This window comes from Schistocerca serialis, chromosome 12, assembly GCF_023864345.2.
Source record: "Schistocerca serialis cubense isolate TAMUIC-IGC-003099 chromosome 12, iqSchSeri2.2, whole genome shotgun sequence".
NCBI lineage: Eukaryota > Metazoa > Arthropoda > Insecta > Orthoptera > Acrididae > Schistocerca > Schistocerca serialis.
In genome coordinates, this window is record NC_064649.1 from 43,585,057 (window position 1) to 43,605,647 (window position 20,591).

The following is a 20,591-nucleotide window of genomic DNA, read 5'->3' on the forward strand; positions in this document are numbered from 1 at the left end:
CAAGCCAGTTGCTCGGCCACCATTGACCAGGCGTTTTCAGTTGGTGAGAGATCTGGAGAATGTGCTGGCCAGGGCAGCAGTCGAACATTTTCTGTATTCAGGAAGGCCCGTACAGGACCTGCAACATGCGGTCGTGCATTATCCTGCTGAAATGTAGGGATTCGCAGGGATCGAATGAAGGGTAGAGCCACGGGTCGTAACACATCTGAAATGTAACGTCCACTGTTCAAAGTGCCGTCAATGCGAACAAGACGTGACCGAGACGTATAACCAATGTCAGCTCATACCATCACGCCGGGTGATAAGCCAGTATGGCAATCACTAATACATGCTTCCAATGTGCGTTCACCGCGATGTCGCCAAACACAGATGCGACCATCATGATGCTGTAAACGGAACTTGGATTTATCCGAAAAAATGGCGTTTTGCCATTCGTGCACCCAGGTTCGTCGTTGAGTACACCATCGCAGGCGCTCCTGTCTGTGATGCAGCGTCAAGGGTAACCGCAGCCATGGTCTCCGAGCTGATAGTCCATGCTGCTGGAAACGTCGTCGAACTGTTCGTGCAGATGGTTGTTGTCTTGCAAACGTCCCCATCTGTTCAGTCAGGGATCGAGACGTGGTTGCACGATCCGTTACAGCCATGCGGATAAGATGCCTGTCATCTCGACTGCTAGTGATACGAGGCCGTTGCGATCCACTCCATCGCAGTCTTTGCCACGTAGCACTCACAGCGCCTTTGAACGCTACAATGGGGCAAAGTGACCCAAAACAGACTACTGAAATACTGGTAACGGATCTGAAACGCAAAGAAAAAAGCAGTTCCAGAAAAGACGATTGGCCGATCGCTGATATAAAAATGGTTCAAATGGCTCTGAGCACTATGGGACTTAACTGCTGAGGTCATCAGTCCCCTAGAACTTAAACCTAACTAACCTAAGGACATCACACACATCCATGCCCGCGGCAGGATTCGAACCTGCGACCGTAGCGGTAGCGCGGTTCCAGACTGTAGCGCCTAGAACCGCTCGGCCACTCCGGCCGGCTACTGATATAAAAACTGGATGAGCAAGGGAACCAGTTCCTGTGCACCCGGGGGGGGGGGGGGGGGGGGGGAGGGGTCAACGGGCTGCCCGCGGGCCAGACCAGATCCGGCCTGCGATCGCTTTCAATCCCGCCGGGAGGACGGGAGAGAGTGTAAGAAAGGAAAGAGGAGGGAGCGAGGGGCGGAGAGGAACAAATAGGGGGAGAGAGAGAGTGCCTGGGATGTATTTTCAGGTATTCGCTATTCCCATTTTGCCAGTTTAGCTTCAGGATAATGCAGCTAATACACACAAAGTTCAAGCGATTTAGATTTTTTTTTTAATGAATAAAGAAATGATGGCTTAATTTCTTCAGTGTAACAGAAGCAACCCATGCGCGTATGATCAGGCATGAAAAGTATTTTTGGACCAATATTTAAAAAGTGCTTGCTAATAGTGTGTGGACATTAACACACTAAATTTCAAACATTATAAGGAAAGTTAGTCCTACCTGAATGTCGACTGTCTGTCTCACTGCCGTGTTTTGTTTTTGTATTCTTTCTGATATTAGCGCTAGTAAAAAAAAAACTTTTTTGTCCACTGTGGACGTATTAGTACATCGTAACTGTTGAAATTGTACTAGTTCATAGTGAATTAGTTGCGGTATGTTTTGAGTCGTTTGTTTTTCATGATGGCATTCAAGATGCTTGGCATCCCTTCTTCGGATATTTAGATTTACTTACGTGTCATGAACATCCTTTCTTTTCTAATAGCTTTGCAGACTTTTGCAATGGAAATTCTAAGACTGATACGGTATAACGTCGCAAGTCAAGAAACGATGATCACGACACGTAAGTTAAACTTCTGGAGATGGGTAACATAAAGTGAATATAGTCTCAAAAACGAGAGTTTTGAGGCATAATTTGTTGTCGTGGCGTGTCGAAAAAGAGGCACCATTAATATCGGTGCGATTCTCCCTAAACATTAATCACAAACGCTACAGTTTTCACCTTACGCTGGTGTCACGTCACGGCGTGATGAGGCGGCGCGCGGGCCTAAGTATGTGAGTCGGGCCTGTGAGTCACCGTAGTGTGTCCATGCCTGCTCTATGCACACTAGAAGTTTCTGTCCAAGAGGGTACGTAAAAGGGCAACAAAACACAAAATCGTAAACACGTCATCGCCTAAAATTGAGGTGAGATCTACGAATAAGCCGGCTTCTACCCTCTCGTCGTTACATAAACAATAATCAGTTAAAATATCGCGGACTGTAATCGGCATTACGAATGCATCAACTGGCTGTTCTCCACGTCTGAGGAGGAACCCGCGGGAGACGAGACTGTGGCCAATCGGTGACGTGTTACGCAGACATAACCACTTCGAACTGGCCGGAAAGAAGTGCGCCATGGCCTTATTGTCCCTTCTATTGATCGCAGCTTATCTATGGCATCCAGCCAAAAGACCTTCTCAGTATTGCACCCAGAGGGATAGGGCAGTTTGTTATCTTCGGAAGGAGACTGCCTGTTTCGCTACGGTGTCCCCCAACTCATTCCCAGGAAGCCGCACGTGTCTCGTTACATTCTTTTTCTGTCGTTGCAACTTGAGGCGTTCTGGATGGCCCTATCGGCTGGGTACATATGCTCGATGGTCTACAGGCTACTTAGTGATTCAATGAAGATCTGGAATTTGAAGCCACTATCACTGTTCATGTGATTCACAGCTTCAAGAATCGCATAGAGTCCAGCGTCAACGACGGTATACTCACTCGACACACAGATACAGCTGTATGATTATTGTTTACTGTCCCGTCGACAACAACATTATTGGAGTACAAACTCGGCTTTGGGAAGGATGGGGAAGAGAAGTGACCGTGCCTTTGCGAAGGAACCGTTCTGGCTACAAGTGTACAGAGCACATAATGTGAGCTATAGAGGATGCCAGATAACTTCTACTCGGACTCTGGTTTGAGCAGAACGGACCAGACGTGTTGTGCCCACGGACTCCAGCACGCACTGGAGTGGGCAGCAGTGGCGGCAGGTGAAAGCGAGGCGGCCGCCGACAGGCGCGTTCTTGCGCAAGCTGGAGGGCCAGCCACCTGAAGGAACGCCGCCTCCAGGACGACTTGCTGATCTGCCTCAGGAGTCGCTAATCTGATAACACTTCGGTACCGTGATGTCAATATGGCCTGAAGGCTGAAGGCTAACGAGTCTTGCTACTGGATTTGCAGTTCTACGGAAAGATAAATGAAGCCTAATCCGCCGTCGGAGAGCGACTTCACTGGAAGGTCTTGTCGACCTGGCCAGACAAACTACTTCTCAACCGAGTTGCTCCTCAGTTTGCCTCACAAGGGCTGAGTGCACCCCGCTTGCCAACAGCGCTCGGCAGACCGGATGGTCATCCATCCAAGTACTAGCCTTGCCCGCCAGTGCTTAACTTCGGTGACCCGACGGGAACCGGCATTACCGCTGCGGCAAGGCCGTTGGCACGACAGCGCATACGGTTCCAAGAAAGAAACAGATAATGGACAGTATTCTGTGGCTAACACTGCGGAAAAAGCTTCACAGAAGTACGGTACTGTAATTTTATTAAGTAAATGCATTATCTCCTTCGCTGTATGGCTTGTGAGGAAAAATCACTGTACGTTGCCTGGCGGAGGGTGGCCTGTACCACTACTAATCATTTGCTTTCCTGTTCCATTCGCAGATAGAAACAGGGAAACACTACTGTCTATATGTCTTAGCATGAGCCCTAATTTCTCTTATCTTGGTGGTGTTTACAAGTAATGTATGTTGGTGGTAGTGGAACCGTTCTCCAGTCAGCCGGTTCTCTAGTCAGCCGGTTCTCTAAACTTTCTCAATAGTGTTCCTCGAAAAGAGTGTCGCATTCCCTCCAGTGGTCCCCCGTTTGAGTTCATGAAGCATCTCCGTAATACTTGAATGTTGTTCGAACCTACCAACCTACCGGAAACAAATCCAGCAGCTCGCCTCCGTTTTGCTTCGATGTCTTCCTTTAATCCGGCCTGGTGCAGATACCAAATACTCGAGCAGTACTCAGGAATAAGTCGCACCAGCGTTATATATGCGGTCTCCTTTACAGATGAACCACCCTTTCTTAAGTTACTCCTAATAAACCAAAGTCGACCATGCAGCTTCCTTACCACAATTCTCACATATTCGTTCAATTGCACACCGCTTTGCAACGTTACGTCCAGATATTTAAACGACGTGATTGTGTCAAGCAGGACATTACTAACGCTCTATCGGAACGTTACGGATTTGTTTTTTCTACTCTTCCATATTAACGTACATTTTTACACATTTAAAGCCAGCTGCCATTCATCACACCGACAAAAAATTTTGTCCAAGTTACCTTGTATCATCCTACCGTCAGTCATCTTCGACATCTTCCCGTACGTAACAGCGAACGTAAAAGTGATAGCCAACGGAATGAAGTTTTGAGATACTTTGTCGGATATAGTTTGTACTGGGAAGGAAAAGAAACTGTGAGGGTGGTTTGAAAAATTCTCGGAACGGAATAGGAAAATAGTACTTAGATCGCTGAAACTTTTTTTTTCAGTGTAGCCTCGTTGTAGATTAATGCGCTTGTTCCAACGATGTTCCAGTGCCTTGATCCCATCTCGAAAATGAGTTTCCTCCAGCCTGCAAAATAGTTGTCAACTCCGGATATCAGTTCTTCGTTTGAAGTGAATCTCCATCCATCAAGAAAAATTTTCAGTTTTGGGAAGAGATGGAAGTCTGACGGAGCCATATCAGGCGATTAAGGCTGGTGCGGCAACAGTTCATACCTTAGTTCGTGTAATTTTGCCATGGCGACGTCACATGTGTGCGGGCGCGCGTCAGGAGTCGCGCCATCCATCTTGCAGATAATTTTTTCACTTCTAATTCATCAGTTAAAATGTGATATACTCTTTCAGGTGACATCTGAAAAGCGTGTGCAGTTTCACGCGCTTTCAATCGGCGACCCTCCATGACCACTTTGTGCACTTCTGCAATTATTTCTGGAGTAGTGACACATCTTGGCGGACCACTGCGCGTATCATCATCTAAGCTCTCTCGGCCAAATTTAAATTCATTTGTCCACTTGGCAGCAGTTGACTATGAAGAAGCAGAGTCCCGCTGTGTATTCTGGATATAGGCGTGAATGTCCTTTGCTTTCATACCTTTCTTTACGAAGTACTTAATCACTGCTCGAATGTTGATTTTTTTCTATCTTCGCAAATCACTACACGGGAACAGCAACAGAGCCACGTCACCGCCACAGCTCCCTTCCAGGAGCACTGTCGTGGGACGTGTTTACAGGCAAGATTCCAATGAATATCACGTGGACAACTCGTTGCTCTAGCGCTGACCTCTCGTGGTGATTCCGAGAACTTTTCAAACCACCCTCGTATAATATTTGCACAGAATTAATAATTCAGAGTATTATGGGACTAATGAAACACTGTCAGAGAAGATGGAATGAACGTAGCTTGAATGATAGCCGCTAGAAAAACTAAAAGCATATGTGCCAAAAGAAAAACTATGCTTGGAACAAAGTGACATGATGCTAAAGTGCATGCTGCTAGTGGTGCCGTTGTCGTCGTCGTCGATGATGTTGGTGGTGGTGGTGGTGATCATGATCATGATGTTTTTATAAAAGAAATCGTGTTTATTGTTCATAAAGCGGATGGTGGTGGTCCAGTGATTTATTAGTTCAGTTCACAAGAACACTACTGCTGATAGACGACAGTTCGTTTTTTTCTCTCTTTTTTTTTCTCACACCATCTTGTATGCTACTGCAGAAATACTTGTTGCAGTGCATTTTCACGTCAGTGGCGTATTAAACTTTGCAAAGTAGCCAAAATGTTTTCAGTGTTATAATAGTTCTACTCGGGAAATGTCCATACAATTTAATGACCCCCGTCGCGTTTCCCTGGCTCTTCGTGAAGGCTCATCTCAGAAACTTTCACGTGGTTTTTTATATGGCTTTCACTAAAGATACACTGATTCACACCGAGGAACATTTGTGTATTTGATTTATTACATGTACACTGACAATTCGTGCATTATATAGTTTCCGAACAAAAAGAAAGAAATCGTACAGAAACTGTGGAATGAGTTTTTGGCCTGTACTGAGGACTTTAAGAGACTAGCGGCAGAGAACGTAAATAAACCCAGCGTCCTCCCCACGGCTGTTTTATGTATCGAGGACCGAAGAACTTAAAATGAAGATGGACGTTTCATCCATGACCAGTAACAAAGGTCACTCATTTCATTCAGGAATCCTTTGTCACTAGTAGTCTTGAGGACCTCGCAGAATACGTTACAAAGTATTAAAATGCCGGAAGTGACATTTCGTTTCTCCTTGGTTGCACGTAGACTGCCTGATGTTAATGTTGCTTTTTCTGAGATAAAATACTATGAAGAATACTTAGTCAGTGTAGCATCTTAGACCGACCTTCACTACAGAAAACACTGACCATGAATTGAAGGTGAAGTCTTCTAGATTTTAAGACCGCGTCATGTTTCTCTCCACTTTAGTTTTACACAATTGACCTTTAGGGCCCGTCAGCTGCGATCTTCTTTAGGATTTTCTGTAGTTCCCGGTTAGCTGAACACAGTCTTCAGATTTTACCTTTAATGACGGCGGTCTGCAGAGTCACAAACTGGCCATAAATATTTTTTTTTTCACCTTTATCGAGCCTATATCCCATATTCGTTTCACACAACAGTCTTATGTGTCAGAGGTGACTGAGGTCTTGGAAATTGTGGACCCGTCTCTGGAATTGTGGAGACATCTTCTCGACGTCAAAGGGGGTGGCTCCATGCGTTTCATACCCAATAGAGCACTAAATTAGCCAGACTTCCTATGATACCTCAGGGTGGAAGAAAGATGGTGACTTTTCATGTAATCTCATTACTGTTAGCATCGGAGAAATTGAATTCTGTTAATTACAGGCACGAAACACGTCTGGGGATCAGTAGACACTAATGCGCATCTGTTAGAATGTTGTTGTTATTTTTGTTCTTGTGGCGGTCTTTAGTCGAAAGACTGTTTTTTTTTTTTTTTTTTTTTTTTTCTCCACACAAGTCCATCGTGCACAAGTTAATCACCGAATAACTACCGCACCCTACATGCATTTAAAGCTTCTTACTGGCCAAACCTTCAGCATTCTTCTGTGACACCACATTTCAAAAGAGTCTATTCATTTCTTGTCTATTTCACGTAAGTAAATGCGAGTTATTGCACATAAATAATGGTAGGTATTAGTTACTGTCCTGTTCTACTATTGACGAAAAATTACTGGAAGCAGTAACTACCGGAACCTATGAAGGCCGGCCGAAGTGGCCGTGCGGTTAAAGGCGCTGCAGTCTGGAACCGCAAGACCGCTACGGTCGCAGGTTCGAATCCTGCCTCGGGCATGGATGTTTGTGATGTCCTTAGGTTAATTAGGTTTAACTAGTTCTAAGTTCTAGGGGACTAATGACCTCAGCAGTTGAGTCCCATAGTGCTCAGAGCCATTTGAACCATTTGAACCTATGAAGGGTTGATCATCCTAAGGAACGTAAAGTAGAATGCTCACATAAAACAAATTGTGGGAAACGGATGACAGACACATTCATTGGGAGAATCTTAAAGAAACTTAATTTCTCCGTGAATGACGTAGCTTAAAAATCACTTGCTCGACCGATTCTTGAGACCTGCTCATAAGAACTTCCTGGAAAATTAAAACTGTGTGCCGGACCGAGACTCGAATTGCGGATCTTTGTCTTACGCGGGCAAGTGCTCTAACAATTGAGCTGCCCAAGGACGACTCACTATCCGACCTCACAGCTTTACTTCTGCCAGTACCTCGTCTCCTACCTTCCAAACTTCACATTCTGGTAATTGCTGATAAGTCTTGATCCCTTACGAAGTAGGTTTAATAAGAGATAGAATAGATCCAGAGAAGAGCGTCACGTTTCGTCATAGGATTGTTTAATGGACGCGAGAGCATTACGGAAATGCTCAAGAAAATTCAGTGGTAGACCTAAAAGAGAGGCGTTGTGCTTGGCGGAGAGGTTTACAACTGAAATTCCGGGAGTGTATGTTTCAAGAAGAGTCTGGAAACATATTGCTTTCTCTATATACGTCTCTCGTTATAGGCGCTAACGAGAATAGAATTTCTTCATTGTTTCTTGTCCTGACGCATTTCGGAATTATGCCATATACAACCGTTCGCTCGTCGAAAGATCTGTACCCAAAGACTGGTAAGTTGCACAGGTCACACCAATATTGAAGAAAGGTAGTAGGAGTAATCCACTGAATTACAGGTACGTATCATTAGCGTTGATATCTAGTAGGATTTTGGAACATATACTGTGTTGGAACATTATGAATTATCTCGAAGAAAACGGTCTGTTGACACACAGTCAGCATGGGTTTAGAAAACATCGTTCTTGTGAAACACAACTAGCTCTTTATTCGCATGAACTGTTGAGTGCTATTGAAAAGGGATTTCAGATCGATTCCGTATTTTTGGATTTCCGGAAGGCTTTTGACACTGTACCACACAAGCGGCTTGTAGTGAAATTGCGTGCTTATGGAATATCGTCTCAGTTATGTGACTGAACTTGTGATTTCCTGTGGGAGAGATCACAGTTCGTAGTAACTGACGGAAAGTCATCGAGTAAAACAGAAGTGACTTCTGGCGTTCCCGAAGGTAGTGTTATAGGCCGTTTGCTGTTCCTTATGTGTATAAACGATTTGGGAAACAGTCTGAGGAGCCGTCTTAGGTTGTTTGCAGACGACGGAGTCGTTTATCGACTAATAAAGTCATCAGAACAAATTGCAAAACGATTTAGATAAGATACTCTTATGATACGAAAATTGGCAATTGACCCTAAATAACGAAAAGTGTGAGGTAATCCACACGAGTGCTAAAAGGAATTCGTTAAACTTTGGTTACACGATGAATGAGTCAAATCTAAAGTCCGTAAATTCAACTAAATACCTTGGAATTACAATTAAGAACAACTTAAATTGGAAGGAACACATAGAAAATGTTGTGGGGAAGGCTAAACAAAGACTGCATTTTACTCACAGGACACTTAGAACTTGTAACAGATCTACTAAGGAGACTGTCTACACTACGCTTGTCCGTCCTCTTTTAGAATAATGCTGTGCGGTGTGGGATCCTTACCAGATAGGACTGATGGAGTACATCGAAAAAGTTCAAAGAAGGGCAGCACGTTTTGTATTATCGCGAAATATGGAAGAGTGTGTCACTGAAATTATAAAGGATTTGATCTGAACATCATTAAAAGAAAGGCGTTTTTCTTTGCGACGGAATCTTCTCACGAAATTCCAATCACAAACTTTCTCATCCGAATTCGAAAATATTTTGTTGACAACGACCTAAATAGGGAGAAACGATCACCACGATAAAATAAGGGAAATCGGAGCTCGTACGGGAAGATATAGGTGTTCGATCTTTCTGCGCACTATACGAGATTGGAATAATAGATAATTGTGAAAGTGGTTCGATGAACCCTCTGCCAGGCACTTAAATGTGATTTGCAAAGTATCTATGTAGATGTAGATGCAGAAGTGAACAAAATTTCATTTTACATATGGTAGATGTTACAAGAATCTAATTAATAAATAAATAAAGTAATGCCGGCTAGAGTGGCCAAGCGTTTCTAGGCGCTTCTGTCTGGAACCGCGCGACCGCTACGGTCGCAGGTTCGAATCCTGCCTCGGGCATGGATGTGTGTGAAGTCCTTAGGTTAGTTAGGTTTAAGTAGTTCTAAGCTCTAGGGGACTGATGACCTCAGATGTTAAGTCCCATAGTGCTCAGAGCCATTTGAACCAATAAAGTAACAGCATTAAATTGTGAATCTCCAATCCATAGCGTAGGCCTATATATTTACAACTTGACTTTGACCTACCAGTCGTGTATCGACAATTGAAGCTTAAGCTTCATCAGTTAAGAACTTAATGCCGACAGGAAACGTAATAGGCATAAGGCTAAAAAGTCGAACTGCGATGCAGAAGAAGACATGGCGCCCGCTAGAGAGCGTAGGAGAACAGACATGTGTGCCGAGCGTCACGAGTTACGAGTACTAATGATACCAACAGGAATGAAAGTGACTTCATTAATAAACAGTATTGGTGGGATTACTCGGCAGTTTGAAATTGACCAACGAAAAAATTCCAATTACGAATAGTGTTGGCCCCCTAAAAGATGGTTAACTCGCTTCGGGATCTCAAATGGAAATCACTGGATGGAAGGCGACGTTTCTTTTCGAGGAACGCTATTGAGAAGATCTAGAGAACCGGCATTTGAGGCTGACTGCAGAACGATTCTACTGTCGCCGAGGTACATTTCACGTAAGGACCGCGAAGATAGGTTTACAGTGGCTCGTACGGAAGCACACAGACAGTCGTTTTCCCTACGCTCTACTTCCGAGGAAACAGGAAGGGACATAATGAGATTTTCACTCTGCAGCGGAGTGTGCGCTGATATGAAACTGGGCCGGCCGCGGTGGCCGTGCGGTTCTAGGCGCTCCAGTCCGGAGCCGCGCTGCTGCTACGGTCGCAGGTTCGAATCCTGCCTCGGGCATGGGTGTGTGTGATGTCCTTAGGTTAGTTAGGTTTAAGTAGTTCTAAGTTCTAGGGGACTGATGACCACTGCAGTTGAGTCCCATAGCGCTCAGAGCCATTTGATATGAAACTTCCTGGCAGATTAAAACTGTGTGCCGGGCCGAGATTCGAACTCGGGACCCTTGCCTTTCGCAGGCAAGTGCTCTACCAACTGAGCTACCCAAGCACGACTCACGCCCCGTCCTCACAGCTTCACTTCTGTCAGTACCTCGCCTCCTACCTTCCAAACTCCTTTCTTTCAGGAGTGCTAGTTCTGCAAGGTTCGCAGGAGAGCTTCTGTTAAGTTTGGAAGATAGGAGGCGAGGTACTGGCAGAAGTGAAGCTGTGAGGACGGGGCGTGAGTCGTGCTTGGGTAGCTCAGTTGGTAGAGCACTTGCCCGCGAAAGGCAAAGGTCCCGATTTCGAATCTCGGCCGGGCATACAGTTTTAATCTGCCAGGAAGTTTCTGGAAGGGACATGACTAGTATTGGTTAGGATACACTCCGCCACCCACCATACGGTGTTCTTGCGGGGTATGTATGTAGATGTAGACGTGGATATAGACGTAGAGCTCGAACCAGAGACGTTGTCCAGAGACTTTGAAAATGGAATTTCTGATACTGACGGTGGATGAGTGAAGAGACAGTCGACGTGGAAGTGCCCTCTGCCACACACCGTAAGGTTATTTGCAAAGTATGACTGTAGACGTGGTTCTGCAGTTCCTGTTGTGATGACCTAGACATGTACGGGGCATAAGCCCTGAGCTTCCTACCCCCTTCCCGCCTTTCAGAAATGCGAGGCTTATTCCTTTCAGTATTTACCCACTCTTAAGCCTCTCAATGTGGCAGTCAAGGTTGGCATCCATTACTGAGGCGGGTAGACCTCGCCCAGCCGAAGTCAAGCGAAAATTCATACACAGTGGCTATTGTGAATTCGGCAGGTCTCCCGTGTAGATTCCAGAGCCGATCTGCCATGCATGATTCATGGAGGCTACGTGCAAAACTACGCACTGGCTGGCCCGCGCCATTCGCGTTGAATAAAAGATTCCCGCCGTCTGCGCGAATCGCTCCTCCGTCTACGCCGGATGTCTCCGCCGCGGCAGTGACCAGACGGGATAGCCTCCACGGCCGCAGTGGGGCCTTGGATAATCTCGGCCTCCACTGGCTCCTACCGGCTCATCTGTCACGCCGCGGTAAGCATTTAGATAGGGCAGCGACAGGCGTTACCTACACAGTTTAATAAACACTGCTACCCAAGTGAATGCCGCATTCCTCTTACCATTCTAGACATACACTCTCGTAAGACAAAAAATACGATGCACCACAAAGGAATTATCCGAATGGGACGGAAATCGTATGTATGTGATGTATATGTAGAGAGACACAACTAATTAAAGTTTCAGAAAAATTGGATAGTTTATTGAAAGAGCGTCACAAATTGAACAAATCAACAACTCGTTGGTCCACGCTCCGTTTTGTTGACCTTCATGACTAGCCATGCTGGGCTTACATTACAGCAAGATATGCTTGGCCACACACGAAGACAGTTTCTACTGATTGCTTTAGTGCTTTCCACACACTAGCTTGGCGAGCGAGGTCATCAGATCTCACCCACCCCTCCCCCCTTCCAATCGAGAACGTTTGGGGTATTATGGGTAAGGCCCTCCTCCAGCCAGCTCGGGAATTTGACGATCTAACGCGCCAACTGGACAGAATTTGGCACGATATCCCTCAGTAGAACATCCAACAACTTTATCAGTCAGTCCCAAGCTGAGTAACTGCTCGTACAAGGGCCAGAGGAGGACCAACGCGTTACTGACCTGCTCAATTTGTCAAACTCTTTCTGTTGGATAATTCATCCAGTTTTTCTGAAATTCTGATCATTTGTCTGTTCATGTACATCTCATCTACAGAGTTCCATCCCATTTGGATAATTCCTTTTTTTCCCTTTCTTTCCCTTATGGTGTCTCTATGAATCTACACTCCTGGAAATGGAAAAAAGAACACATTGACACCGGTGTGTCAGCCCCACCATACTTGCTCCGGACACTGCGAGAGGGCTGTACAAGCAATGATCACACGCACGGCACAGCGGACACACCAGGAACCGCGGTGTTGGCCGTCGAATGGCGCTAGCTGCGCAGCATTTGTGCATCGCCGCCGTCAGTGTCAGCCAGTTTGCCGTGGCATACGGAGCTCCATCGCAGTCTTTAACACTGGTAGCATGCCGCGACAGCGTGGACGTGAACCGTATGTGCAGTTGACGGACTTTGAGCGAGGGCGTATAGTGGGCATGCGGGAGGCCGGGTGGACGTACCGCCGAATTGCTCAACACGTGGGGCGTGAGGTCTCCACAGTACATCGATGTTGTCGCCAGTGGTCGGCGGAAGGTGCACGTGCCCGTCGACCTGGGACCGGACCGCAGCGACGCACGGATGCACGCCAAGACCGTAGGATCCTACGCAGTGCCGTAGGGGACCGCACCGCCACTTCCCAGCAAATTAGGGACACTGTTGCTCCTGGGGTATCGGCGAGGACCATTCGCAACCGTCTCCATGAAGCTGGGCTACGGTCCCGCACACCGTTAGGCCGTCTTCCGCTCACGCCCCAACATCGTGCAGCCCGCCTCCAGTGGTGTCGCGACAGGCGTGAATGGAGGGACGAATGGAGACGTGTCGTCTTCAGCGATGAGAGTCGCTTCTGCCTTGGTGCCAATGATGGTCGTATGCGTGTTTGGCGCCGTGCAGGTGAGCGCCACAATCAGGACTGCATACGACCGAGGCACACAGGGCCAACACCCGGCATCATGGTGTGGGGAGCGATCTCCTACACTGGCCGTACACCACTGGTGATCGTCGAGGGGACACTGAATAGTGCACGATACATCCAAACCGTCATCGAACCCATCGTTCTACCATTCCTAGACCGGCAAGGGAGCTTGCTGTTCCAACAGGACAATGCACGTCCGCATGTATCCCGTGCCACCCAACGTGCTCTAGAAGGTGTAAGTCAACTACCCTGGCCAGCAAGATCTCCGGATCTGTCCCCCATTGAGCATGTTTGGGACTGGATGAAGCGTCGTCTCACGCGGTCTGCACGTCCAGCACGAACGCTGGTCCAACTGAGGCGCCAGGTGGAAATGGCATGGCAAGTCGTTCCACAGGACTACGATCGTCTCCGTGGGAGAATAGCAGCCTGCATTGCTGCGAAAGGTGGATATACACTGTACTAGTGCCGACATTGTGCATGCTCTGTTGCCTGTGTCTATGTGCCTGTGGTTCTGTCAGTGTGATCATGTGATGTATCTGACCCCAGGAATGTGTCAATAAAGTTTCCCCTTCCTGGGACAATGAATTCACGGTGTTCTTATTTCAATTTCCAGGAGTGTATGATACTTCTGAGGGAAGATTAGGGTGTAACGTATGGGAAGGAGCTGCACAATAGTGCTCCTAATCTACTTAAAGGGTTTTTCAAATGGAGCAGTAAATATGTTAGAAGTAGCATAGACTAATTCGAATAAAACATCCTTACAACAAAGATCCAATTTTATTGATTACTGATATACAACTGTTAGGGACTGCACAAAGCTATGGAAACCCCGTGAGAAGTGCATGCTTCAACTTAAAATGCAGATGCTAGACAAGCCTGTAGCTTGCGCTGTCGTATTTGACCATGGACGGCACCTGTGCAATGTCCTCAGTACATATAGCAGGTGTGTCACGCACAGAAAAGTGTTGTGTGTCGCTATGAGTGCATTATGTAGGAGATAATTCGAACGTGGACAAACTGTTGCTGCTTATGTAGTGGGTGCTTCCGTAACCACTATAGCCGAAGTGTTTTATGTTTCAAGAGGCACCGTCTTCATGATTTATAACGCATTCAGGGAAAGCGGAGAAACACCATCTACTATCAGACAACGCGGATGAAAGTGTGCGTTCAGTGATCGTGAGAGACGAGCCATAAAGAAAATCGTGACGAAAACTAAGAAGTCAACAGTTGTAAAAGTCACTGCAGAGCTAAATGCCGCACTCGCGAACCTTGTCACCTCCAAACCAACTCGAAGGAAGATCCATAAGATAGGAATAGCCGGAGAGCTGGAATTCACTCATCATTGATGCAAATTTACGTAAAATTAATGCCGAAGCCATAAAACGTGGGCTGCGGAACAATGGAAAAAAGTCATTTTGTCGGATGAGCCTTGTTTCCACACGGTTTCCGACTTCAGGCAGGGTTTACGTCCCAAGATGAAATATGGCGGAGGTTCGATCTTGATCTGGCAGCCATATCATGGTAGTCCGTGGGCCTTCCCATGGTACAATGTTTGATCCCAATGGTGATGGTGTGTTCGAAGACGACTGGACCCCCCTGTTCACAAAGCTCACATCGTCCAGGCCTGGTTTTGTGGACACGAGATTGAATTGTGACACCTACCTTGGCTATCACAGTTACCAAATATCAATATTATAGAGCTTTTGTGATTTTTTTTTACATGGCTGTACGTTCAGAGACCGTGAATAGTTACAATTGATACCGAGGTTTTGGGATCTACGTTGGAGAGAAGGATGCTTGGTCGCCATGCGCCTCCATCTTCGTTGCCTGCACTTGCGACTATTTTGCAGGAACAATGGTATAAGATTCCCTTAGAAACCACGCAGGACCTGTATTTATTCATTCCGGCATTCCGAGCACCTCCGTCTTCAGTACAATTTCGAATTCCCTTGATAACATAATGTGTAGCCCTTCTGAGGATGACTTAACGTTATTTTATGGGGGCAACACTATTCATAATCCGAAAGATCAACAACATCATTTCCAGCGGATTCAACCCCTTCGAAAAGAAGATGAAGGTAGAAAATAGGAATTTTGTCGTCGACTAGTTGCACATTGCCGAGTAATCCCACCAATGCTGTTTCTGATAAGTCACCTTCATTCATGATATTAGCAACACTCGTAGTTCACATAAGTGGTACGACGATATAGACACATTTTGAATAACGCTTCTCTGTAAATATGTGGTGTGACATGACAGATACTCACTTTATTGGATCCGCTGCGTTACCGTCTTGTGCTGTAGGAACCCGTTATCTAGACTTTTTCGAAAACGAGCTTCCAGCACCTGGAAGAGTTGCTTTGGGTACAAGGCTGCATATTTTCTTATAGAGTGGCCATTCTAGCGGTCAGGTGACATATCATCTAAACCTAATATTCCTCGAAAGATAGATCGGCAGAAATGGTCTCAATTCTTGGCCTTCGAGGTCCCCGGCCCTTACCTCTATAGATTTTTGCCTGTGGGGATGGTTGGAAGGCGAAGTGTACAAAGACTTCGTTTGAATTATGCATAGTACCGCCGCTATAAAAGAAGTCCAAGACGACCTCAGAGAAGCTACACGTGGTGTTGTCAAGAGAATTCGAAAGTCCATTGATGGACGTAAAATTTTTGAAAATTAACTTTGAATTTAATACCATTGCTTAACGCCTTTCGTGAGTATTTCTTTGGGTTGCGTTTTAACAGCCGTATCTTTGTAACCAGTAATAATTGGAGATTCGATTTAGACTGTCCTAGATCCCCTGAAACACCGTGCATATAATTCTGATGTGTCTCCGATTTCACAGTGTGATTGTAAAAAATATCACAAATAATCCCAGAAGAATCCGCGGAGACTTCAATGCTAGAGCAAGAGGCGAACTCTCCGCTGGGAGAAAGTAAGGTTTACCGCGCCATAATAAACAGAGAAGAAAGCCGCCAGTTTATATAATGAAATATTGTTACTTCTGATGCTCTTAGTCGTTGTAATGGGGTGGTAACACTCTACAGCCAGTTCTGCGGTTCGTTACACGGCTGATCACGAATAATGGAGAGAGCAATTTTCCGCATTAGGGTATAATTACCTCTCGAGAAATTACACGAAATTGCATTTGAAATATCTCTAAAAAGTCCGCAACCATCCACGATCTATTTACAGGGTAATTAACGTAAGTAGAATGCGTGTAATTGCCCGCATCTCGTGGTCGTGCGGTAGCGTTCTCGCTTCCCACGCCCGGGTTCCCGGGTTCGATTCCCGGCGGGGTCAGGGATTTTCTCTGCCTCGTGATGGCTGGGTGTTGTGTGCTGTCCTTAGGTTAGTTAGGTTTAAGTAGTTCTAAGTTCTAGGGGACTGATGACCATAGATGTTAAGTCCCATAGTGCTCAGAGCCATGCGTGTCATTATGGAGTATAGTTTGCATGCTTATATCACGATTTAACCATCGACAGTTTTCTGTTTTCTCGTAATGTCACTCCTCATCAACGCTGCGCCAGTAACGTACTCGAAAAGAAGCTTCAGCTATTATAAAGATGTCATGGTAGTTCCTTGTCATACCACACACACACACACACACTTTCAGAGTTTCTGTACAGTTTGTGATGAGAAAACCAGGAATATTTCGTGCTCGTATGATTTATTGTTGATATTTTAGACCTTTGTAGATTCTGACGAGGTGTCTGCGTCATCTTTGTATAAGAAATGTTAACATAAATCAAACATTACGCTGTGATGGCTTCAATAATGTGTGTACAGACACGGATACCCAAGTGTTAAAAAACGGATTGCTTGAGTGACGCTATAAATTGTGAATGATACATCACAAGAATTTCGTTATTACAGTAAAGTGTGCCAGTTATGAGTCTGACCAAATGATCTCTTTAAATGCGTCGAATAAAATACGACGTCACTGAATGATGTGTTTACCTCCAGTACAGAGAAACCGCAACATTTAACAGATAAAAGCGTGATATAGTGAAGTTGAAAGTAGACCCTAAAATCTGATATGATAAGAGTAAAATACTGTTTAACAAATAAATCGAAAGGAAAGTTGCGTGTAACATAAATGAAGCCATAGAACCTGCTGTTGAGTTGCTATTTTCGTCTGCTATTTTCGTCTTCTTCTGGTTGGTGTGGTACGAGTCTTAAGGATTTCCTTTCTTGTGCCAATTTCTTGACTCCAGAGCAGCAAGCACATTAAGTACTCAATTATTTATTGGATATATAACTCCTCCTGCACTTTTTAACCTCCACGACCCCCACTAATAGCATTTACATACAGGTATGTTTATATAAGTGAAATATGAACTTTCAATGCGAAAACAATTCAAAAACTGTTATTTGCTCGGCGAACAATAGATGTGTTATGGGAAACGGTAGGATGGAGAGGTAAACAAACAGCACGAAGTGAAGTACTTCAGTAAGCCGTTACTGGAGGATCATTGATCCCTTCTGTCAAAATACTCTTCAAACGTCGGCAAACAACCTCTGAAAATCTGCAATAGAGTAGGTTATCCCGAAAGTGTAACAAGTGTTGAGCTCTCGGTCTTCCAGCCGAGGAAGTAGGACAAAAGGGCGCGACATTTCGACGACATTCACTGTCATCAACTCCTGTCGAAAAGTCGAGTTGACACCTAGTTGATCAATTCTAATAATTTGTCTATATATTTCTTATCTACACTGCACATAAATGAATTACTAACACAGATTGACTGATCAGAACATTCCCTTGAATCAAATTCACGGATGTGAACTGAATAGCATCAATAAAATAATGAAGATGGCAATTGCATGAAATGATATTTCGCAGAATCGTTCTCAGACGCAAGATCAGGATTTTACTTCAGTGAATTTAATTCATTGTGTAGAGATTCTCGCAGATGGAAAAAATGCGATGCGCATCCGAACTGCTTGTGAAAGTGTCTTACCTACTGTACAAACGCAAATCTTTTTTCAGCGTCCGCGGGTGTTAAAGTTTTGCATACCTATGTTGTATAACAATACCGAGATACTGGCATGCACGTCCAGCTATTGGGACAATGTTATTAAGCAGGCTGTTTAGGTTAAATTAGCAAGAAACCTTGTAAACAGGGATGGAGGTTTTTGCTTAAACTCTATTTGGAATCCTGCCATAAATCCTGTCATAAAACAGAGGGACAGAGTCAATGTTACCTCACTTGCTAGTTCGCTATCGATACCTCTGACTTTGATCATCTTTGGTGGCACTAGTGTTCATTGTGTGTGTGTGTCTGTGTGTGTTTTTTATCTTTCCTGAATTACTCCAACAACCGGGGTTTTAAATTTGCCTGTACATCGCCTGTCCGTTGCAGTTTGTGCCTTTAAAATGGCGGAGAGTATTCCCGCCGATATATCGGCCGTCGCTGTAAACATTACCTGGCCAAATTCCCGTGAGTTTTTTTGAAAATTGTATACGCCAGGAGAAATTTAGGTCTCGCGTTTTAACGCGTTCTGTGCACCGGAGATCTGTAAGCAGGATTTCTCTGACCTGCTGAAGTCCGACTTCGTAATTTACGTTGCATAGAGAGAGAGAATATATAAGGCGATCGTGACCACATTTTACTGCAACATAGCCTGTCTTCAGGACACGTTCCTGATAGTACAACTGCCAGGAGCACGTGTAATTGTGGGGAAAACCAGTAGAAAGGCATGCTACCGTCTGCAGACCCTGCGGATGTCAACAACGCATCTACCCTTTCCAGGACACTTCGGGCTGAAGCCAATGATGTGACACACGGTCTCAAAAGAGAAGTAAAACTGACTTAAATAACTATAAATATTATCGATCGCGTGTAATGCAAATAGAGAAAAGTCTTTAGATTGACACTGTCCTGTACCTTTTAACCACAAAGTAATACTTGCTGAGGATATCCACGTCCGTGCAGAGCCGGAGGAGAACCGTTATTTTTTTCCAAAGGAAACATCACAGCATTTGACAAAAAGCCAATCATCAGGCGAGCACTTAACCCGTTCACCTCTCGAATGTAAGTTACATGTGCTAACCATTACGCAACATCGCTCTTTGTGGCCAATATGCGTTGGCGGACGAAGCCACTAAGCCATTGGCAAGCGTGTTGCGATTCGCATTGGAGAGGTGCCATTAATCTGCATCACGGATGATCAGCGCCGCTTGGCAGCTAAGTGAGGTACACCGGCGCGTTGCTTACATATGTTTACTGTGGGGAGTTTTTATTGCCTTGTGGAAGACGCTGTGTCAGTAGCCTGTACGGAACAGCGGCGCAGCGATGCGTGGAAGACTCCGAGAAAATTAAATCACTGGGGGAAACCTGTTCTGTCGCTCTGCGTTTCTACACAACTAGCCGGTTGCTTGCTACTCTGTATAAGATCTGGTTTTACTGGCACAGGGCAGCGTGTGATGGCATGAGAGACATGCCTGCATGACTAACTGAACGGAGCGTTGTTCAATACATGGATCAGTCAGCTGTGTGTATGGAATTCGCAGATAATTGTACAACTTAGCTTAGTGTTTATTTGCGCTTCGAAACACGTTCTGAGTAAAAGAAACATGACAGACTCCCAAACAATACTAATTAGTTGGATGCATGGGTGAATTGTTGTTGTTGTTGTCGTCTTTGTCCGAAGATTGGATTGGTGCACGTCACCACAGTATTTGTTCTGTGAAAGCCTCTTCAGGACTACCACAACGATCATCCGCGTGAACATGCTTATTGTAGTCAAACCTACCTCCGCTCCCGCCAGCAGGTTTGTAACCCCCCCCCCCCCTCCCCGTTTCCCCCTGCAACACTTTCCACCATTACACATTGACTAATCCGTAATGAATCAGGACGTATCCTATCAACTGATCCTTTACTTTAATAAAGATGTACCTTAATTTCTTATCCCCCCCCCCCCTTCGATTCAGTACGTCTTCATTAGTATGCATTTCTCTCAGTGTTTCCATATTTTTTGTCAACTCATGTACTGTGTAATTTGGTAGCATTCCTTATCATTTTCAGAAAGACCAGAAAGATGGAAGTTATATACGAACAATAGAAACATGTTTAACAAAATTTTCTGGAAGGTAGTTATCATTACCCTCATCGCTCCCCCGTCTCCACCGTGGCAGAGGGTACCTTGTACCACTACTAAGTCATTTCCTTCTTGTTCC

General features: G+C 45.3%; 1 protein-coding gene and 1 non-coding gene across 3 annotated transcripts in view; one reads left to right on the forward strand and one right to left on the reverse strand.

Moving 5' to 3' along the window:
• The window catches only part of LOC126428129 (all trans-polyprenyl-diphosphate synthase PDSS1), an 804,750-nt gene that overhangs the window by 558,167 nt on the left and 225,992 nt on the right, over nucleotides 1-20,591 (forward strand). The gene's annotated exons all lie outside the window — the stretch shown is intronic.
• On the reverse strand, nucleotides 10,758-10,832 carry Trnar-gcg (transfer RNA arginine (anticodon GCG)). The gene has a single exon. It is a non-coding gene; the product is annotated as a tRNA-Arg (tRNA).